Consider the following 20161-nt stretch of genomic DNA (forward strand, 5'->3'; position numbering starts at 1 on the left):
CCCTAACCCTGACTCTAACACTTACCAACTCTAACCCTAGTACCAACCCTTAACCCTAACCCTGACTTGAACACTTACCAACCCTAACCCAACTCTAACCCTAGCCCTAACCTCAACACCAGCCCTAACCCTAAACCATAACTCGGCTTGCTGCTCTATTTCCATTTATCATATTAGAATTTTTTGTTGTTGTGCTGCACTGAATGCTGAGATTGCCTTCACTGCTGTGGAAGCATTAGCAGAATAAGCCATCTAGGTAGGCAGCTCACTAGGTTTTCATTTCTCTGTGGATACTTAACACTTCGCATTACGGTAGCCAACTGTTATGTGATCTGAAATCTGTCAAAATCAGTTATTTTTATCATATTGAGGTATGATTGTTCACTTTATGTAATGGGTTTCTACTGCTCCAGAGTCAAATAATGGTGTGCTTTAAACATCATTTCAAACATCAGTTGCCATTATGCATGGTGATTGCAGGTTTGTGTGCAATAGACTAATCCGTGAAGCTTCTCATGACCAGTTTCAAACTGCATCATGAATCATTTCATTTTTCAATTTCATCAAATGCTTCATCCTGGTCAGGGTCACATGACAGAAATACCCTGGACAGGCAGGTAATCTATTGCAGACTTGCATAGGTGCTTAATATAAAATTTTATTGCATTAAAAATACAAAAACAATAAAACAACAATTAAAAACTGCCCCAGACATGCGAGAAAAAAAAAGTATTAGCTGCTGCATTGTGTATACACATTCTGCTTCGTGAGAAAGAGAAAATGCCACAGAAAAAAATCTGAGCTGTAAAAATTTGTGTTTTTCACTCATTGTTTGGAAGTAAAATATTTAAATTCAGCCTGAGAGACCTCTGGAAGGACCTCTTCGCTTCGTTGGCTCTGAGCGTTAATGTTTGGCAGGCACGCAGAATGAAAACAAGCAAATGAAATAAACTGCCTAATTGGTCATTAGGGACGAACGAACACAAACCCTCGTAAAACAAAAAGCCACCGATATGCTCTACCTGTAAATTTGCACCCTAAATGGAAGCGAAGTGACTTTTTGCTCCCCCTGAGATGATATACGCTTTAAATAATGAGTATTTGGATCTAATGTGTACCTGAAACAGTTAGAGATGAACAGGCTCCAGCAGAGTGGGGACTTGAGAACCAGGGGGAGTGTTCCAAAATGGGAACCTATAAACATCAGAATCTCAACAGGAGTAGATTTTAATCAGCAGTGTGTGTGTGTGTGTGTGTGTGTGTGTGTGTGTGTGTTATTTTTATGTGTTGGTCCAGGGGGTTCGTTTATGATTGTGGGCTTATTAAAAACTAATTTATATCACTGCATGGAAGCCTGGAACTCTGTTCCATATTATAGATATATAGGGTTCAGTCAGGTCCAAAAGTATGAATGTACCACCTCCAGCTGTCCAACTCTAACACGCAGTGTACTGAAAAATATAAAAATAAGTATTGTATATACTGTATTATCCATGCCGATAGTTTCAGGGGTTTGAATCCCGTCTGGTCACACAAACACAGAATTAGTATGTGAACTTAGATGTTGGTGGAACACATATCAGTGCACCCTAAGTGTCGGTCTCAAGGCAGGTTGCATTAGGACTGTAGACAAAGGCCTGAAGATTCAAATTCATAAAGATTCGTGCTGTCAGAGATGTTGGGTTGCTATCATTCTGTCCTTCTCGTGCGATCATTTAGGTTTGTTGACGGTAAGGTATGTGGACACTTATGGTGGACACGAAAATGATTTAAAGATAAAGTTTGCACTAGTTGCTGGTAAACCTGAATCTAGACCACCCACGTCACCCCTCTGTAACAATCTCTGGCTTCAAACACATATTCTGTAGTCCCTGCTTTGGCATTAATGTGTCAATAGCCTTCCTGTAGACTGCCCATCCAACGATCTTAATCTGGACCTACGCTGACAGGGTAATACTGGAAGTGGTCAATGTTTTGAAGGCTGTACTTGTGTTACATTTACAAAGACAGTTATATTTAGCCTGGCACCGTTGTGTGGCAGGAAGTTTGGGTGCCACAAACAGTAGCTCCAGGGACCCAGCTTGGATCCTTCCTAGCTCACTCCAGCTTCACTCCACTTTCCTTCTACCTCTTCCCATCACCACATCCTACATACCAAGCACATTGCTCTTTCCAACAGAAGAACATGGAGAGAACATTTGTAAAGCGATTGAGGTTTAGTGTGCACCCCCCTGACTGCTTCTCTGGCTCTCGTTCCCACGTTTCAAAGCCACCACAAACCCACCAGCTGCTTTTCTCCTGAACTCGGCACGGCTCTGACAGCAGATCTCTGGCTGAGATAAGCAGGAAGTGGGAGAGGATCTGGGTCGGGTTGGTTTTCGCCTTTAAATCATGAAATGCACCACTAACACACCACAGTTTAAGCCACTGCTCTTTCATCTCAGAACTGTTGCGCTTTCTTCCGTGGGTGGCGAGCTTGTCTCTGATGGACATGTGGATGATGTAATCGACCTTCACTTTTACAGAACCTAAATACAGTGACAAATTAATGTAAAACTTCAGGTATATTCTTCAGGTAATAATATATATGTTTACATAAACATCTTGCTTATATTTTATTGGATAATTTTATCGGGGACGTATTCTAAATCATAAAATGTTCACTTTGTACATCACAAAACATAGCTGTAAACATGTTCAATAACACACATTCTATTTACTAAATACGCCACTTAAACATATACAAATATAGTCACTGTGGATGTGTCCTAAACCACACACTCTACTCACTGTATAGTCACTGTGGATGTGTCCCATACCACACATTGTACTTACTTATAGTTACTCTGGATCTGTCCCATACCCCAAACTCCATTCACTATATAGCCACTGTGGATGTGTCCCAAATCACACACTCTACATACTGTATAGTCACTGTGCATGTGTCCCAAACCACACACTTCATTTGCTATATAGCCATTGTGGATGTGTCCCATACCACACACTCCATTTACTATATAGTCACTGTGGGTGTGTCCCCAATCCACACACTCCATTCACTATATAGTCACTGTGGATGTGTCCTATACAACACAATCCATACACTATATAACCATAGTGGATATGTCCCAAACCAAATAACCTATTTATTATTTGATAATTGTAATCATGTCCCAAGCTAATCATCTTTTACTATACAGTGGATGTTTCCCAAACCAAACACAATGCTGACACACATGTAGTCATTGAGGATGTGTTCCAAATCACACATAATAAGCACTATGTGCTTTGTTTGGTTTGATAAAAGTCCACAGTGGACAGATGATGGATGACATCTCCAGTATATACAGAATGAGGTGTCTGATTTGAGACATGTTTGGTGGAGTATTTAGTTTTTGTGCCTTACACAATAAATACTGTATGGTTTGTAAATGATTTACAATAAGAGTAACAATTGTATATAGCGTGTAGGATGCGATTAAAGGCGGATGCTGTATAGAAACATGAGTATGTAAAATCTTGCACTTATCTGAGTGGTATTTCCTGTATTTCAGCAGAAAATATTTAATTAAAATTCCTCCGATCTCAATTTTTCAAATTGTCTGATATCATCTGTGATGGATTTGTACCTTTGCTTTGATTCGGTCGTTCAGGAATGCAGTGCAAATGGCTGCGGTATACACACACACACAAACACACACTTGGCCTGCGTGTATGTTTTATATTTTGGCCCCTGATTGCAGATAGGAAGTGTACAAGGGGCTGTAAAAACGCAAGCCAAAATAAATCATAGATGTTGCACAATATTGCGGGTGTTCATGCATTTTACGAGACTGTAGAGAAATCTGGGAGGTTTTATTCTCTCACTATCTCTTTCCGCATTCTCACAACAACGTCAGAGACTCTCAAAACCATTCAACGTTTCTCTTCTGATCTGGTCACAATGACCCTGATAATATTTTCACCAAATGTGAACAAAAGTCCTGCGATCATTAATTTCTCCTAAAAAATAATTTCCTAGATCCTATTGTTATTCAGTTACAAAGATGAACTTCACTTTTGTTTCACCAGACAGTCATATGTTTACACACCTGGCCCCCAAAAAAGTATATTGTTTGATGACAAAGGTCTGATTTACTGATGATTAAGTTCAAGTTATACATTAAATGTTATATCCTGGTGAATTCATGTATTGTACAGTAAAGTGAAATGTTTCACACACACACACACACACACACACACACACACAAACACATTTGTAAAGGACATGTATACCATTCCATCAGATTCCACTGATTTCTGAAGCCAATCATATAAATATTAGCTGTGCTGTATGTATATGTTTGAAAGCAGAATCTGTCATGATTATTCAGTCAGAGGAAAAGAACAGTTGCAGAAATTGATTAATAGATTTACAATATCTGAGAACCAATCAGCTATCAGCAGTCACCAAAAAATAATAGTAATAAATAAATAATAAAAAAAAATGACATGAATACAATTACTGTTAGAAGAATAATGCTGCACAGAATCTAAAAAAACCTTTTAATGTGTTTGGTGCATGGCATGCTGGGAGATATGCAGATCAGCAGTAAAAGATCCGCCTCCAATGTAAGTGCAAATGGGATAAAAAAAAAGTTTCAACTTACCCATTTATTCCCTCATTCATTTATTTCATCATTCATTCATTCATTCATTGACTCACCCATTCATTCACTCATGTATGCATTAATCTATTGACTCACCCATTCATTCACTCATGTATGCATGAATCTATTGACTCACCCATTCATTCACTCATGTATGCATTCATCTATTGACTCACCCATTCATTCACTCATGTATGCATTCATCTATTGACTCACCCATTCATTCACTCAAGTATGCATTAATCTATTGACTCACCCATTCATTCCCTCATTCATTAATTCCCTCATTCATTCATTTCCTCATTCATTCTTTCATTGACTCACCCATTCATTTGTTCATTCATTCATTAATTGACTCACCCATTAATTCATGTATTAATTCATTAACTTACCCATTCATTTCCTCATTCATTCATTGACTCACCCATTCATTCATTCATTCATTGACTCACCCATTAATTAATTCATTCATTTATGCATTAATTCATTAACATACCCATTAATTCCCTCATTCATTCATTTACTCACCCATTCATTTGCTCACCCATGCATTAATTCATCAACTTACCCATTAATTCCCTCATTCATTATTTAGTCATTTGTACCACTGGAAGCGTTGGTCCTGAAACTGGGATATTTGGTAGTGTAACTGATGACTTTGGTTCTGGAACTGTGTTCATTGGTACTAAAACTAACTCTGCTGTACTAAAAATAGGTTCTTTGTGTCAGTATCAAAAATGTTTGCTACATTTGGAATCATTTACTACTAGAACTAAAAACTTAAAAAATGGAACTAAAGTATTTGGTACTTAAGTAATCTGTTGAACTAATTAATGATTAAAAACATTTGAACTAAATTTATACATGATTTACCTGGGATATTTAATACTGGAACTTACATCTTTGGTCCTGGAAGTGGAACATTTAGCAGTAATAGCAGAACATGTAATTGTGGACCTGCACCTTTACTGAATGAACTGATGCTGGAATGGGAGCATTTGTTTCTTGGATCTGGTGCTTTTCGTATTGCATTTAGTGTCTTTGGTGTTGAAACTGTATAATTGGGTAAGTGTCTGTTATTGAAAGAGGAAAACGCTACTTGGCATCCATTGTAAAAAGCAGCAGAAAATGTCGATCTGATGCATTTCTGATGGTGTTTCTTCTCTTTGAAAGCAGGTGCGTCTCAGAGCAATCCAAAAACACTGGTTCAGTTTAAAAGTTTCCAGCTTTGGAGTTTGCAGTGGTTATTACCACGCTGTGGCCATGTTTGTTTAATTATCTCTGAAAGTGCAGGAAGCTCAGAGCTGCCAAGTGAGTGTGTTTCTGCTGAAGCTGAAAAAATCATCTCCAAATAAATATTTTCCTTCTAATGAAATGCTGTCGGCTTTTACTTTGTCTTTTTTCTGCTTGGCATGGGTGTGAGTGTGTGTGTTTGTGTGTGTGTGTGTGTGTGTGTGTGTGTGTGTAAGAATGTTGTCACACACGTTTACGATTTGTCAAAGTCAATCAAAAAAAGAGACTGAGAGGTCTGTGTCTCAACATTTGTCGTCTTTCCTTCATGACTCTTGCAACACAAGGAGACAAAGCGAGTGTTTTCCCAAATGTGTTGTCCAAAATTATCCAAATAATTTGTAGAAGTTTGGATGGCTCTGTCCAATCACAGACCATCTGAAACGTCCTCACCTGCTGCACTCATCTGGAAAGTTTAGTCCCTGATGCACTCTGTCATGGACCTTCCTCTGTTATTGAGTTTTAACGTAGGTTATTGGAAAGTGTCTCAAGTTTGTTAGACACTGTTGGGCGGTCTGAGTTCACCTGTTTTGGTTTCCTGGTGAGCATTTGGGTTGTGGTTCACCAGTGAATTGGTTAGTTGGAGGAGTTGCACCCAGCACTTTGGTTACTTCTCGAGTCTGACCCTGTGTTTTCTTTGTTTTTGGTAATGGTGTTGTGTGGAGTGCAGTCTTTTTGAGTTAATTCTTCAGTACTGCTGACGCAAGGTTACACCTGGTGCCTCTGTCACAGGGTGCTCACCGCCTTGTTACACAATTAAGTGCTTTCATATACACCGATCAACAATAACATTAAAACCACCTCCTTGTTTCTAAACACATTGTTCATTTTATCAACTCCACTTACCATATAGGAGCACTAGTTCAATTACTGACTGTAGTCCATTTATTTCTTTACATACCTTTTTAGCCTGCTTTCACCCTGTTCTTCAATGGTCAGGACCCCCCACAGGACCACCACAGAGCAGGTATTATTTAGGTGGTGGATTATTCTTAGCACTGCAGTGACACTGACATGGTGGTGGTGTGTTAGTGTGTGTTGTGCTGGTATGAGTGGATCAGACAGTTTTAAAATGCCGTGTCCACTTACTGTTGGTCCACCTTGTAGATGTAAAGTCAGAGACGATCACTCATCTATTGCTGCTGTTTGAGTTGGTCATCTTCAACAGGGCGCTGTTGGCTGGATATTGTTTTGGTTGGTGGACTATTCTCAGTCCAGCAGTGACAGTGAGGCGTTTAAAAACTCCAGCAGCGCTGCTGTTTCTGATCCACTCATACCAGCACAACACACACTAACACACCACCTCCATGCCAGTGTCACTGCAGTGCTGAGAATCATCCACCACCTAAATAATACCTGCTCTGTGGTGGTCCTGGGAGAGTCCTGACCATTGAAGAACAGCATGAAAGGGGGCTAACAAGCATGCAGAGAAATAGATGGACTACAGTCAGTAATTGTAGAACTACAAAGTGCTTCTATATGGTAAGTGGAGCTGATAAAATGGACAGTGAGTGTAGAAACAAGAAGGTGGTTTTAATCTTATGGCTGATCGGTGTATACAGGTTTTATCAGATTTTTTTTATTAACCAGTAGTCACAAACAGTTTACCTTAATGTAGAAGACCTCATTCATTTCAAAGGTCTTTAAAATGTGAGATTCTAAAAGGTCAAGACATCAAGATAAATTCCATCCCATTGATTGACTAGATCTCAGCATAAGCTTGGCATGATGCTGCCCTCCAAAACATGATACCTTTACAGTCCACATCAAGCATCCTCCGAATGAACTTCAGGCAACCTGTGCTTCGGATCTGATGCCTGTTTATTTTTCTCCAAAGGTGGTAACACAAAATACAAATGTGGAGGCGAAATAAGAAATCTCATAGAGAAAATTTACTTCATAAGCGTCTTTTAATCCATTCCGTTCCATGCACAAAATTTCTCAGGTGGAAATGCAGAGGAAAAGTGGATCAATTAAAGGAAAAGTTGAACGCAATGACGAAGTTTGGCCGAGCCATCATGCGTAGATGGAATCCAACTGCGTTTTCCGGCAGCCCTTTCATTCTCAGATTCTGATTCCCAAACAGGTGGATGCACTTTTCAATTTCAAACAAAAAAAAAAGAAACATTTTAGGTTGGATCAGATCCTTCAGGGTCATAAAGAAAATGGAACAAAATATGTTCAACTTAGCTCTTGCAAAACATTAGAGAAAAAAAACCACAACCTCCGCAGCTCATAGGTTTCGGTAACCTGTTCCAAACGGATCAATCACAACAGCTTGGCTCTTTTATCTTCATGAACTTTTCCTCCCCCTTTCTCCGTTTAGCACTTCATGCAGAAGATTGAAGAAGTGACCCCCCGGAGAGCCTTCCTCCTCTCTCCTCATCCCAGCAGGAGTGTTTTCTCTGCCACCCGCCGGGTGTTTGTGTGTTTTGGTAGGTAAAGCATGGCGTAATCCCAAGCCGCTGAGCTGGAGCGATGTTTATGGCTCCGCTGATCTGCGAGTGTGTGATTTACGACCACTTTATCTTCTGATTGATGAGGACCAGATGATGTGATGCTTCCACTCCTACACGTCACATCCAGTCTCTGCGATTGGAGATAAGTGGAATTGAAATTGGGACTGAGAATGTGACGCTTCGCTCTGGCTGGCCACCCTATAATCAGGGTCACTATCTCTCATATCTACATCCAGAAGTCAAAAGTTTACGTACACAAGCTTCTGGAGGAATTCTGGTTGGATCGTTGACCACTCTGGCTTCTGGCATGTGTTGGCTTTTTAATACAGTCTACATATTTTTTGACAGGGTTGAGACTAGGGCTTTGTCAAGGTCATTCTAGAAACATGTTTTGGATCTCTGTCCTATCTGAACACTCAATTTATCTAAGAAGAACTTTGAGCTTACATTTCTGTCTTCATTATTCACTGGCAGCAAAACAGCAGCAGAATGCACTGAAGTGCCAGAAAAACTGCTCCACCAGTCTAATACTTGATAGGTCCCCACAAGAGCGTAGGACTGCAGAAATATGACGGGGCATGGACTCCATGAGCTTGCAGAAATATTCTGTAGGCAATGAACACCATACTTCCTGCAGAACGATCCACAAATGTGTTGGATTTCTGTGATCCACAGCATTCCAGATGTGTTTGATAACGTTGAGATCTGGTGACTTAAGTGGGAATGGCAAAGAAAAAGGTCCAAACTCAGATGAGTGTTCCTCCAACCATTATTTGGTGTCTCTAGAAGTGTGTGGCAGTGCATTGTCCTGAAAAGAGGCACATAGTGTGCACCAGTCAGAGACATTTATAGATATAACAGGGGTCCCATGGTAGCCAACTAAAGAAACCACCACCAGCAGCTACAGTCTCCTGTTGTACCAGGTTTTTGGGACTTCAGTGTGTAATACTACCACCACCATGCTTTACAGTAGACACAGTGTTGTTGGCCTTAATATATACTTTTTTTGTCATATATACATATACAGTTGTACAGTACAATGACATTCTTTCTTCGCATATCCCAGCTTGTTTTGAAAATCTAATCTCATCCTTTCGCATCTGACCACAAACCTTTTCATTCAGAAGACCTGTTTTCTATCACAGCAGCCTTGAAGTGAACCATACAGATATTACCATTCATATTCCAGTGTCTTAAAATTCATGACAGACTTACTTTTCATCTGATAACCTGGACAAGATTCCTCTCAGTATAAAATGACAGTCTTGGTTTGAACAGGAGACCACTGTTCCATGTATTTTTCACTTAGTTGCTTAGAAAAAAATAATTGACGTTCCTGACAGATCTTTCATAGACTTGTGCTTTCAGCTAATAGGTGTAGTCACACTAGCCCTGTTCAAATGGGCACAGAAGAGTCACCTGCAGTCAATCATAATCAAGTAATTAGGAAATAAGTAATTAGGGCTGTTGTAGCCTAGTGGTTAAGGTACTGGACTAGTAAGCAGAAGGTTGCTGGTTCAAACACCACCACTGCCAGGTTACCACTGTTGGGCCCTTGAGCAAGGATCTTAACCCTCAGTTGCTTAAACTGTATACTGTAAGTCGCTTTGGATAAAGGTGTCTGCTAAATGCCGAAAATGTAAATGTAGGAAATTATTAAAATAATTTAGTTTATTTTTGATGTGTTTTTCAATCATTCAGTCTCAAAAAAGAGCAGTTGGAGATATCAGTGACATACCAAAACTGACCCCCAAACACGTACTTTTCTAGTGTATGTAAACTTTTGACCTAAACTGCATGACAGGTATTTACATTTTAAACTTCATTACAGAAAAATAAATAAATCCTTAATATAGCCAAAATGTATGTGGACAGCAGATTGACATTAATATAAAGCTGCTCTAAAAGCCTCCAGTCAAAAGAACATTTGTAAGGTCAGGCACTGATGTTGGCTAAAAAGTGCTGCCTTCCAAACAACATTCCAATTCATGTCAAAGGTGTTCTGTGGGGTTGAGGTCAGGGCTCTGTGCAGGCCACTGGAGTTCCTCCACACTAAACGTCAGCATGTCAAACCACAGCGTGTCTTTATGGACCTCGCTTTGTGCAGAGATGCACAGCCAGCCTGGAATAGTAAACAGCCTTCCCTAAACTGTTGTCACAAAATTATGAGCATATAATTGACTTGATAAAATTGAGGGCTGCACAGCACTGAGAAATCCAGCTGAACTGAAAGTATTACAAAATTTACTGTGTGAACGGTTTGAAGCAGCGATATTTCTTTAGCCTTCCATCTGTGTGTGTGTGTGTGTGTGTGTTGTTTCATGCCGCTACACATTGTTTAACCGCAGCAGTTTGAAAGTGAATCAGATCAGAGCAATTCTCTCTCAGATCTATCACCGAAACCCTCACAATCAGCTGCACTCTGAGACTGGCATGCAATCAGACATATCCAAAAATACCAGAGAGATTATTATTTATGAATCCCATGTTTCCTGTGTAATCATTCACACATGTAAGTTTGCTGTGCTTACAGCCACTGATCCATGTACAGGGGTGCTGGTGGGGGAGGGGGAGGGGTTCAACCTTTTTGATAGTTTCTCCATATAGACGAACATTGGCTGGAAAATGGGTCGTCCTGAAGAGCTCAGTTAATCAAATTCCTGCTCTAATAAAGCTGCCTGGTCAGGGCTGTAGTAGATACATAGAAATGTCTAGAAACAACAACATCTCATCAAAACAATCCATACAGTTGGCAGCAACTGTGACCGAATGCAGTGCAAGCATTTGAGGGGTAAGGGACTTGTCCAAGGGCCCAAACAGAGACCTTCTGATTACTGGTCCAGTACCTTAACCGCTCAGCTACCATGGCACTGATGTCCTGACCAGGTTGACTTCTCATTACAACTGGCAAAATGCAAATCCTGCACTTCATAGAGGGAACACATGGCCACTATATGGCCAAAAGTATTTGGACACCCGACCATGCACTCATGGTTACCAACAGCATAATTTTTCTGGAGAATTTTGATGGATGGATATTGGTTTGATGAATGCCAATCTAGTTTGCCAAGGTAAGCTTTCAATGAAGCAGGTTAAAAAATATGTAGATGCCAAACAACAAGCTTGTTGGACATCCCATTCCAATTCATAAGCATTAATATGGAGTTAGGCCATACTAGCCCATAAGAATAGAATTGCTTTATTTGTCATAAATACATATACAGATGTACAGTACAATTAAATTATTTCTTCGCATATCACAGCTTGTTCGGATGCTGGGGTCAGAGTGCAGGGTCAGCCATTGTATGGTGCCCCTGGAGCAGAGAGTGTTAAGGGCCTTGCTCAAGGGCCCAACAGTGGCTGTATGGCAGAGCTGGGATTTGAACTCTCAACCTTTCAATTGAAAGTCCAAAGCACTACCCACTAGGCTACCACAAGAAGCACCATTGAGGTCAGGTTCTCACAGTCAATGTTCTAATCCTAAATGTGTTCAGTATGGACATGTCTTTGTGCATGAGGCACAGTCATGATAAAACAGGATGGGGCCTTGCCCAAACTGTTGCCACAAAGTAGACTTTTTTCTTTACACCTGTTAGCACTGGGTATGTGTGAAAGACCCAGCATGACTAACAAAATCCCAAGACTACTGTAAAAATACACTACCTATACATGTGTATGTAAACTTTTTTACCTCATCCAGATGTAGCTGCTAGTGGTTAGCGCCTCTTAGCTTTAGTTATTTAAAAGTATTTGAACATACTGTACACACAGGCTGCTTTGTGTGAGATCATTGGTTTTCCATGTACAGGATTTGATCTTTCAGTAAGTCCAATGCTAGCATGATTAAACCTGAAGTAGCTGACCTTCTGCTACGATTTATTAGCCTGTATAAGTCGGACTCATGTTCTTCCCAGGGCAGGTGGACCCGGTCAGGGTAATGAGCTGTAAGAGGAGACATTTTGACTTTTTTCCCCAACGTACGGGACACCCGATACAAACAAATGCTGTTTTAAAGAGGAAACATTTGCCTCAGGAGCGAGACCTGAGGGACGCCGCTTAGGAAAGGAAGGGCCTCTGTTTTAGCTAGCTCAGTGTTTTGTTTTGTGGGAGGCCGAATCAGGACGTAACTCTCAGCCGAATCGTAAAGCCGGATTTATCAGGGGTTTTAATCTCGGATGGGTTTTTTAAGGGAGTTCTTTGCTACTTTGTAAAGCAAATGAAGGAACCAAACTTACTGTTTCTGTCAGGAATGGTTTGTGAGATGAGCTGCAGATCTTAAGAAGCTTTTTCACCACAGAACAAATCAAAGCTGGTGGAAATCTTTCAACTTCTCCTGATGTTACAGCGACACTGTACAGAATATGTTTAGCTTAGTACAAATAGAAATCTGTACAACTTTAAAGCCTTAAAAAGATGCCAGTAAGTGGCATCAGGTGTGAGAAATGTACATTTCCAAAATGACTTACAGTTGTTACAGGTGTGGAAAGGAGTCAAAGTTTTCAGATTTTTGGTAAACTGTAGCAAACCTAGCACTGTTCCTCACACACACACACACACACACACACACACACACACACTCACAGATGAGCTTAGGTCAGCTAACAGTGGCTGTTTGATGACATGTTTAAAATCCAGGAGCATCATGCACCACCCACTGGGGTCACACACACACACTCTGCTTGGGGTGAAGTCAAGGGTGAGAGGATGGACAAAAACCGGACTGACAGACAAACTTACACAAGCACACGCGAATCTCCAGAGACCTGAGTGTGTATGTGAGCACAAATTCACAATTATAAATAACAGCAGCTTAAACAGTGGAACTCGGGTGGTGCAGCTAGCTCACAACCACAGAAATCCGGGTTCGAATCTACACAGACCTGATTGGATATACCTAAAGGAGCAGGATGGCCAAAGCCCTGTGATGGATTAGCGCCTTGTCCAGGGTGTGTTCATGCCTTGTGCTTGATGATTTATGGATGGAACTAACCCAGAATAATGCAGTTAATAATAATTTACATATTTACATATAAAGTTCATAAACTAAAGTAATAAAAGATTAGAAAATTGTTTCTGAATTTGTGACTGAATAATTTGATGTATTTTATTGTCCAAAATGGATTTTTTAAAATTATTTGTTTATTTATATGATTATATTATATGATATACAGTATATATTATTATTTATTTATATGTATTTATGTATGTATGTATGTATTTATTAATTTATTTATTTATGTATGTATGTAAAATAAATACGTACGTATGTACATGTTTATGTGTGTATGTATGTATGTATGTATTTATTTATTTATTTAGTTTTTTTTTTTTTTTTTGCCAGTTTGGTTGATCAGTCTAGGTTTGGTTTCTACTGGATTACCACCACATGCATGGATCTAGCTGTAAAGTACGATGGAGGAAGAATAAAGCAGTACTAATCTACATCTCATTGGGATGATCTGTTTTCATGCTACAGCACATAATATACAATTCAAGACGATTACAGCTCTGTGCTAACAGTTTGGGGAATGCCTTTACCTGACTCAGTACAATAAATAGCTGAATAAGTTATCAACTAGCCTGGGCTGAACCTCAACCGCTGACCCCAACCCCGTTCAACAACTCTGAAAAGTCCGATGACAGGATGTCAACAGCGGGCCAGACCTTGTCACCCAGCATCAGCGCCTGAGATTGTTATTGTGTTCCATGTGAAATGGAAATGAATTCCTGCAGTCGTGTTCCAAAGTGTAGTGGGCGGCTAAGGAAAGGGGGGAATTATTTATGTGCATATTAATGTGTGTGTGTGTGTGTCTGTGTGTGTGTGTGTGTAAAGTGTCCCAGTAGGAGAGACGAAAAATAAAAACACTAAATTGGGGATCTGCTGATCATGAAGATAGGATGCTTTGATGTCAGATGGGTTCACAAGGTCCTTGCCTGGATTAGGATAATTTAGATAACTCAACGTGAGTGTGTGTGTGTGTTAGAGATACTATCTCAGACTAAGATCTGACTGGTTGCAAGGGCTCAGTGCATTTCTGGAGATAAGCAAAGTGGCTCGACCAAATGGTGTCATCTGCTTGCTTTCAACTTTACACAGAGCTATAAAGCACTGATCCTTCAGACCAGAGGAGAAGATATCTTCAACCTTCACCTGAACACTGGGCTTTTATTAAAGAGGAACTTCTTTCCAAACCATTTGTGAGGAAAGCACAGAGAAAACCTGTGTGTGAAGGTGCATGATCTTTAGTGAAAAGTTCATACCTTGCTTCATACAGACTTTATACTGTGATGTCACTGGTCCTCATTTACATTTTAGCACAGATGCTTTTATCCAAAGCGACTTACAGTACTGTGACAGTATACAGTCTAAGCAATTGAGGGTTAAGGGCCTTGCTTAAGGGCCCAACAGTGGCAACCTGTCAGTGGAAGGGCTTGAACCAGTGACCTTTCGATTTCTAGTCCAGTACCTTAACCACTAGGCTACAACTGCTACAACTTCTCATTCACCCCTTAAAGAGCAAAGGTGAATCATTTGTTTGTTTATTTCATCTGACCGCTTTATTTTGGACAGGATTTCAGTGAATCCGGTCACCACTGCATTTTTTATATGGAGATGTGGTACTAGTATAAGTGCATCAGGTACAGCAGTGTTGTTGGGATTCTAGAAATCAAAATATCAGTGCTGTAAATAGAAATGTGCTCCAAGTAAAAATGTAAATATAAAGCCAACAGAGTGAATCTGTACAGAGAGCTGTTTCCTTGATCAGAAAATGTCCACTGATAAAAGACAAGAGTATAAAAATCTAAAGATTAAATTTTCCACCTCTGAACTAACGACCCCGTTTTAACCCTTAAACCATTGTTTAGTCTCAGAGCTGGGCTAGTTCATGTAGCCAGGCGCTAACACCTCCGTATCAGGTTTAAAGAAAACTTTCAGATAGTTGAGATGTGTGTGTTAATGTGTGTGTGTTAGCGGGGTTGTGTGTAGATAATCTGTGTATTTTAGGTGCAGTGTGAGCAGTTTCTGGGTACTTGACATGGTGTGTGTCAGTGTGTGTGTGTGTCTAGTAATGTGTGGGTGTGTGTGTGTTTGGAGAAGGGTCGTTTGTGTGTGTGTGTAATAAATGTATATTAGGTTCAGTGTGAGCGTACTTCAAGTGACGTGTGTGTATGTGTATGTGTGTGTGTATATGATGGTATGAGTGTGTGTATATATGATTGTATGTGTGGGTGTGTGTTTGTGTGTGTATATGATTGTATGTGTGTGTGTATATGATTGTATGAGTGTGTGAGCAGTTTTTGAAGACTTGAAGTAAAGCCTGAGATGTATGTGTGTGTTTGTGTGTGTGTATATGATTGTATGTGTGTGTGTGTGTATGATTGTATGTGTGTGTATATGATTGTATGAGTGTGTGAGCAGTTTTTGAAGACTTGAAGTAAAGCCTAAGATGTATGTGTGTGTTTGTGTGTGTATATGATTGTATGTGTGTGTGTATATGATTGTATGTGTGTGTGTGTATATGATTGTATGTGTGTGTGTATATGATTGTATGAGTGTGTGAGCAGTTTTTGAAGACTTGAAGTAAAGCCTGAGATGTGTGTGTGTTTGTGTGTGTATATGATTGTATGTGTGTGTGTATATGATTGTATGTGTGTGTGTGTATATGATTGTATGTGTGTGTGTATATGATTGTATGAGTGTGTGAGCAGTTTTTGAAGACTTGAAGTAAAGCCTGAGATGTACAGTATGTGTGTGTATATATGATTGTATGTGTGTGTGTGTTTGTGTGTGTATATAATTGTTTGTATGTATGTGTTTGTGTGTGTGTATATGATTGTATGAGTGTGTGTGTAAGCAGTTTTTGAAGACTTGAAGTAAAGGCTGAGATGTATGTGTGTGTTTGTGTGTGTATATTATTGTATGTGTTTGTGTGTGTATATGATCGATTGTATGTGTGTGTATGATTGTGTGTGTGTGTGTGTTCGGTGGGGTTGTGTGTATAATAAGTGTATATTAGATTCTGTGTGGGCAGTTTCTGGGTGCTACAAGTGATAGCTGAGATGTGTGTGTGTAAATGTGTATTAGTGTGTGAGCAGTTTTTGGGGACTTGAAGTGATGGCTGAGATGTGTGTTTGTGTGTGTGTATATGATTGTATGTGTGTGTGTGTGTATATATATGATTGTATGTGTGTGTGTGTGTGTGTGTGTGGTCTAAAAAAGCTCTGGATTTCAAATGTTCTGCGGTAGCTGCTCATCAAACAGCGCTGAATGAAGAATAAACAGTTGGAAACTTTGATGTTGGGGGACAAAACCCGAAGCCACCTGGTTAAAATGTATCAGAAATTCAGAACATATTTGGTCGGTTATCAGAAATTAATACAACATTTTGCTCCGTCGAAACGCATTAGGCAGAAGTACGTTATTTACAGCCGATGGAAATCCAGTTTGAGAAATTTTGAAGATTTTTGGTGCAAAACTCGAACAGTAACACGTGGCCTTCGTGCCACTGCGATTTAGAACAGCTTTATTGCTCCCGAAATAAAATTGATCCCATTTCACAAGGCCGTGCCCTTACAGCTTTCATGTTTCTGCTCAGTTTGAGAGAAGAATCACATGAAAATGAATCCTTTTCAGTGAATCGTTTGTTCGTTTGTTTATTCTAACAAACTGCTTTATTCTGGAGCGGGTGTCGGTGAATCCGGCCACTGTTGGGAAACACTCTACACGAGTCCACTCACTCACTCACTCACTCACTCACTCACATTTAGTAATTCAGAGCAGCTAATTAACATCTGTGTGTTTCTGTGAGGTGGGAGGAAACAGGACGACCCGAAGGAAACCTACATTCACATGGTGACAGTGCATCATAATCTGTGTGGCACTTACTCCAACAGCTGTGCCACAATGCTGCCACCTCTTTTGGGAGTAGCAGTTTCATCCATCTGTTCACCATGTTGGTGCAACACAGCTCCAACAACCCAGGTTTGATCCCAGACTGTAGTTGTTCCCTGTGTGAGGTTAAGTACATTGGTTTTGCATTGTGGTGGCCCGGACACACCGCAGTCCTGGCCATGGTAAAGCAGCCAGAGAAAATTAATGAATGTTGCTAACCTTTTTTCGCCCTGTGTGTGTGTGTGTGTGTGTGTGAACCCTGTGGGATCTCATTACCGTGTGATTATATTTTGTCTTGGCACAGGTGCTGCACGTCGATTCGGTTCCCCTTCATTGACCCACTTTGTATATATATATTAATCACCTTTAGCCCCAAGACTTACCATCCATCACACACACACACACACACACACACACACACCCACACACACACACACACACACACAGGTATTGTTAGACATCTACATAATCTGAAATGACAGTAAAATAAACTTCTGCCTCGAAATGAACGCTGTGTTTACATTTGAAGGCCGGAGGGTCGTTAATGAGAAGCACCTGATTATCATTAATCAATAATTTCTTTATAATTACTGATAATCACACAGACTTCAAAAGCAAGTTTACTTCATTTCTAATGTTCCAGAAAACATACGTAACTCTATAGGATTAATGAGCTGTGTCTCAGACTGCATTCTGTACAGAAGACGTACAGTCCCATAATAGAACATGTTTACCCAAAAATCTACCAGACTGACCCAGACAGACCCAGTTCCAAAAAAGCTGGGACAGTATATGGAATACAAAATGATATGTAATGTTTTATCTTATTAACAATATACAGTATTTGGGCGCTCAGGTAATGCAGTGATGCAGTGAGTTAACTCACCACCTCTGATATTCTGGTTCAACACAGACATTATTGTCTCAGGCTATATGTGACCTGCTATGGATTGGCATCCTGTCTAGGGTGTTACTGCCTTGCACCCAGGGCGAGCCTTAACCCTGACCAAAGTAAATTTGATGTAGTTAATAAAAACGTCTTTTTTTTTTGTTTGTTTGTAAATATACACTAATTTCTGCTTTGTTACCTGCAATACATTGCAAAAAATTGAGACAGGGTCAGTGTGTGCACCAATCAGTTGTTCCTGAGCAAGCTGGGGTCATGGCTTTCCACTTTTTGAAAAAACTGCATGACTGAAAAATCTAAGGGCGTATTCATGTCAGAAGTGGCAAAACCGCTTTTGCTCTGGCTGCGCCGTTGTTTCCTATGGAGTAAGGTGGTGCCACTTAGCTTGCCGATGTGCTTCTGTGAGTGGCCCACACTGCGCACTTTTGTGGTGTTGGGCTTGCGATTTTTGCACTCGCTGATTGAACTTTGACCCAGTTTGCTGCTGCCTTTTCAAAGCACCTCCAAAGTTGTTCTTTATGTACATTAAACCATGTAAAGCTTTTTTAACGATGTGTTTTAGACTCTCTTGGAAAAGCTGATTCTCACAATTTCTCAGCACCCCGAGCTGTAACACAAGTTTAAAAGTAAAACAGGAGAACAATCAAGCTAAACACAGATACATGTGAAGCTTTCAGAGTGCATTTGATGGTTATTCCACACAAATGCAGATTCGTCTCATATTCACACTTTGATGACATTTTACCACAACGCTCAAGCCAATACTTCCCATGTGAATACGCCCTAACGGTTAAAAAGTGTAGGTGCTAGACAGACATGCCTGCAGTCCAGATCCGCCTCCTATAGAATGAAAATCCACTTTCACAACTACAACAACTGGTGTCCTTAGTTCTCAGATAATTACAGAACACTGCTGACAGGAACGCTGATGTGGTAAAAACGGCCCTGTCCTGAATTTGTTAAATGCCTTTGCAGTCATAAAACATAATTTTTATTTAAATTTTTCCTACTGGCCTGAATTTTTTGGAATTGTGTTTGTGTTAACTCATGGTATTCCCCAAAGTATTGTTGCAAAGCATTTACTGTAACTAACGACCCAAACATTTAATCCTCCACCATACTTCACAGTTTATATTATGAGATATTGTATTATGTGGACAGTGGTAGCCTAGTGGGTAAAGCTTTGGACTGTCAATTAAAATGGTAGAGTTTAAATCCCAACTCTGCTATGCAGCCATTGTTGGGTCCTTGAGTAAGGCCCTTAACCCCCTCTGCTCCAGGGGTGCCGTACAATATCTGACTCTGCACTCTGACCCCAGCTTCCAAACAAGCTGGAATATATGAAGAAAGTATTTCATAGTACTGTACACATGTATATGTATGTATTATGGTTGTATGTAGTGATTCATCAATCCAGAGTCCTATAGGAGTGTGCTGAGTACCATAGTTGCATTATGGGTAATACACATGCTTCCGCAGCCTCGGCGAACAGCACTTTTTAGCAATGTTCTTGTTAGAACGGTTCCTTCAAGCTTCCTAAAGCGTCTGACGTGCCGGCGAGCATGCTAACGAGACGTGATCCTGTGTTTCCAAGTCTGTCCGTCTGTTTCTTGTTGTTCTTGCGAGACTCTGTGTGGGCAGAGCAGATGGCACAAGCGCTGTTGGCCATTTTTACTTCAAGGGGATCCTCTTCTGTCTTTTTTCCTTCCTCTTTCTTCTTCTTTCTCTTTTATTTCTTCATTTTTTTTTCCATTCTCTCTGGCCGCAAAGCTTTTTTTCATTTTGTTTATCCTCGCGCTTGTTAGCTACCCCATGAAGATGTTATGCTAATGGAAGAAAGGAGCGGAACGGGTTGCAAAACACACACACATATACAGAGAGAGAGAGAGAGAGAGAGAGCGAGAGAAGAATACACACCCAGCCCCCCCCACCACCCACACATGAATATATACACAGTGTAAAA

Source organism: Trichomycterus rosablanca, chromosome 5 (genome assembly GCF_030014385.1).
Source record: "Trichomycterus rosablanca isolate fTriRos1 chromosome 5, fTriRos1.hap1, whole genome shotgun sequence".
NCBI classification, from domain to species: Eukaryota; Metazoa; Chordata; class Actinopteri; order Siluriformes; family Trichomycteridae; genus Trichomycterus; species Trichomycterus rosablanca.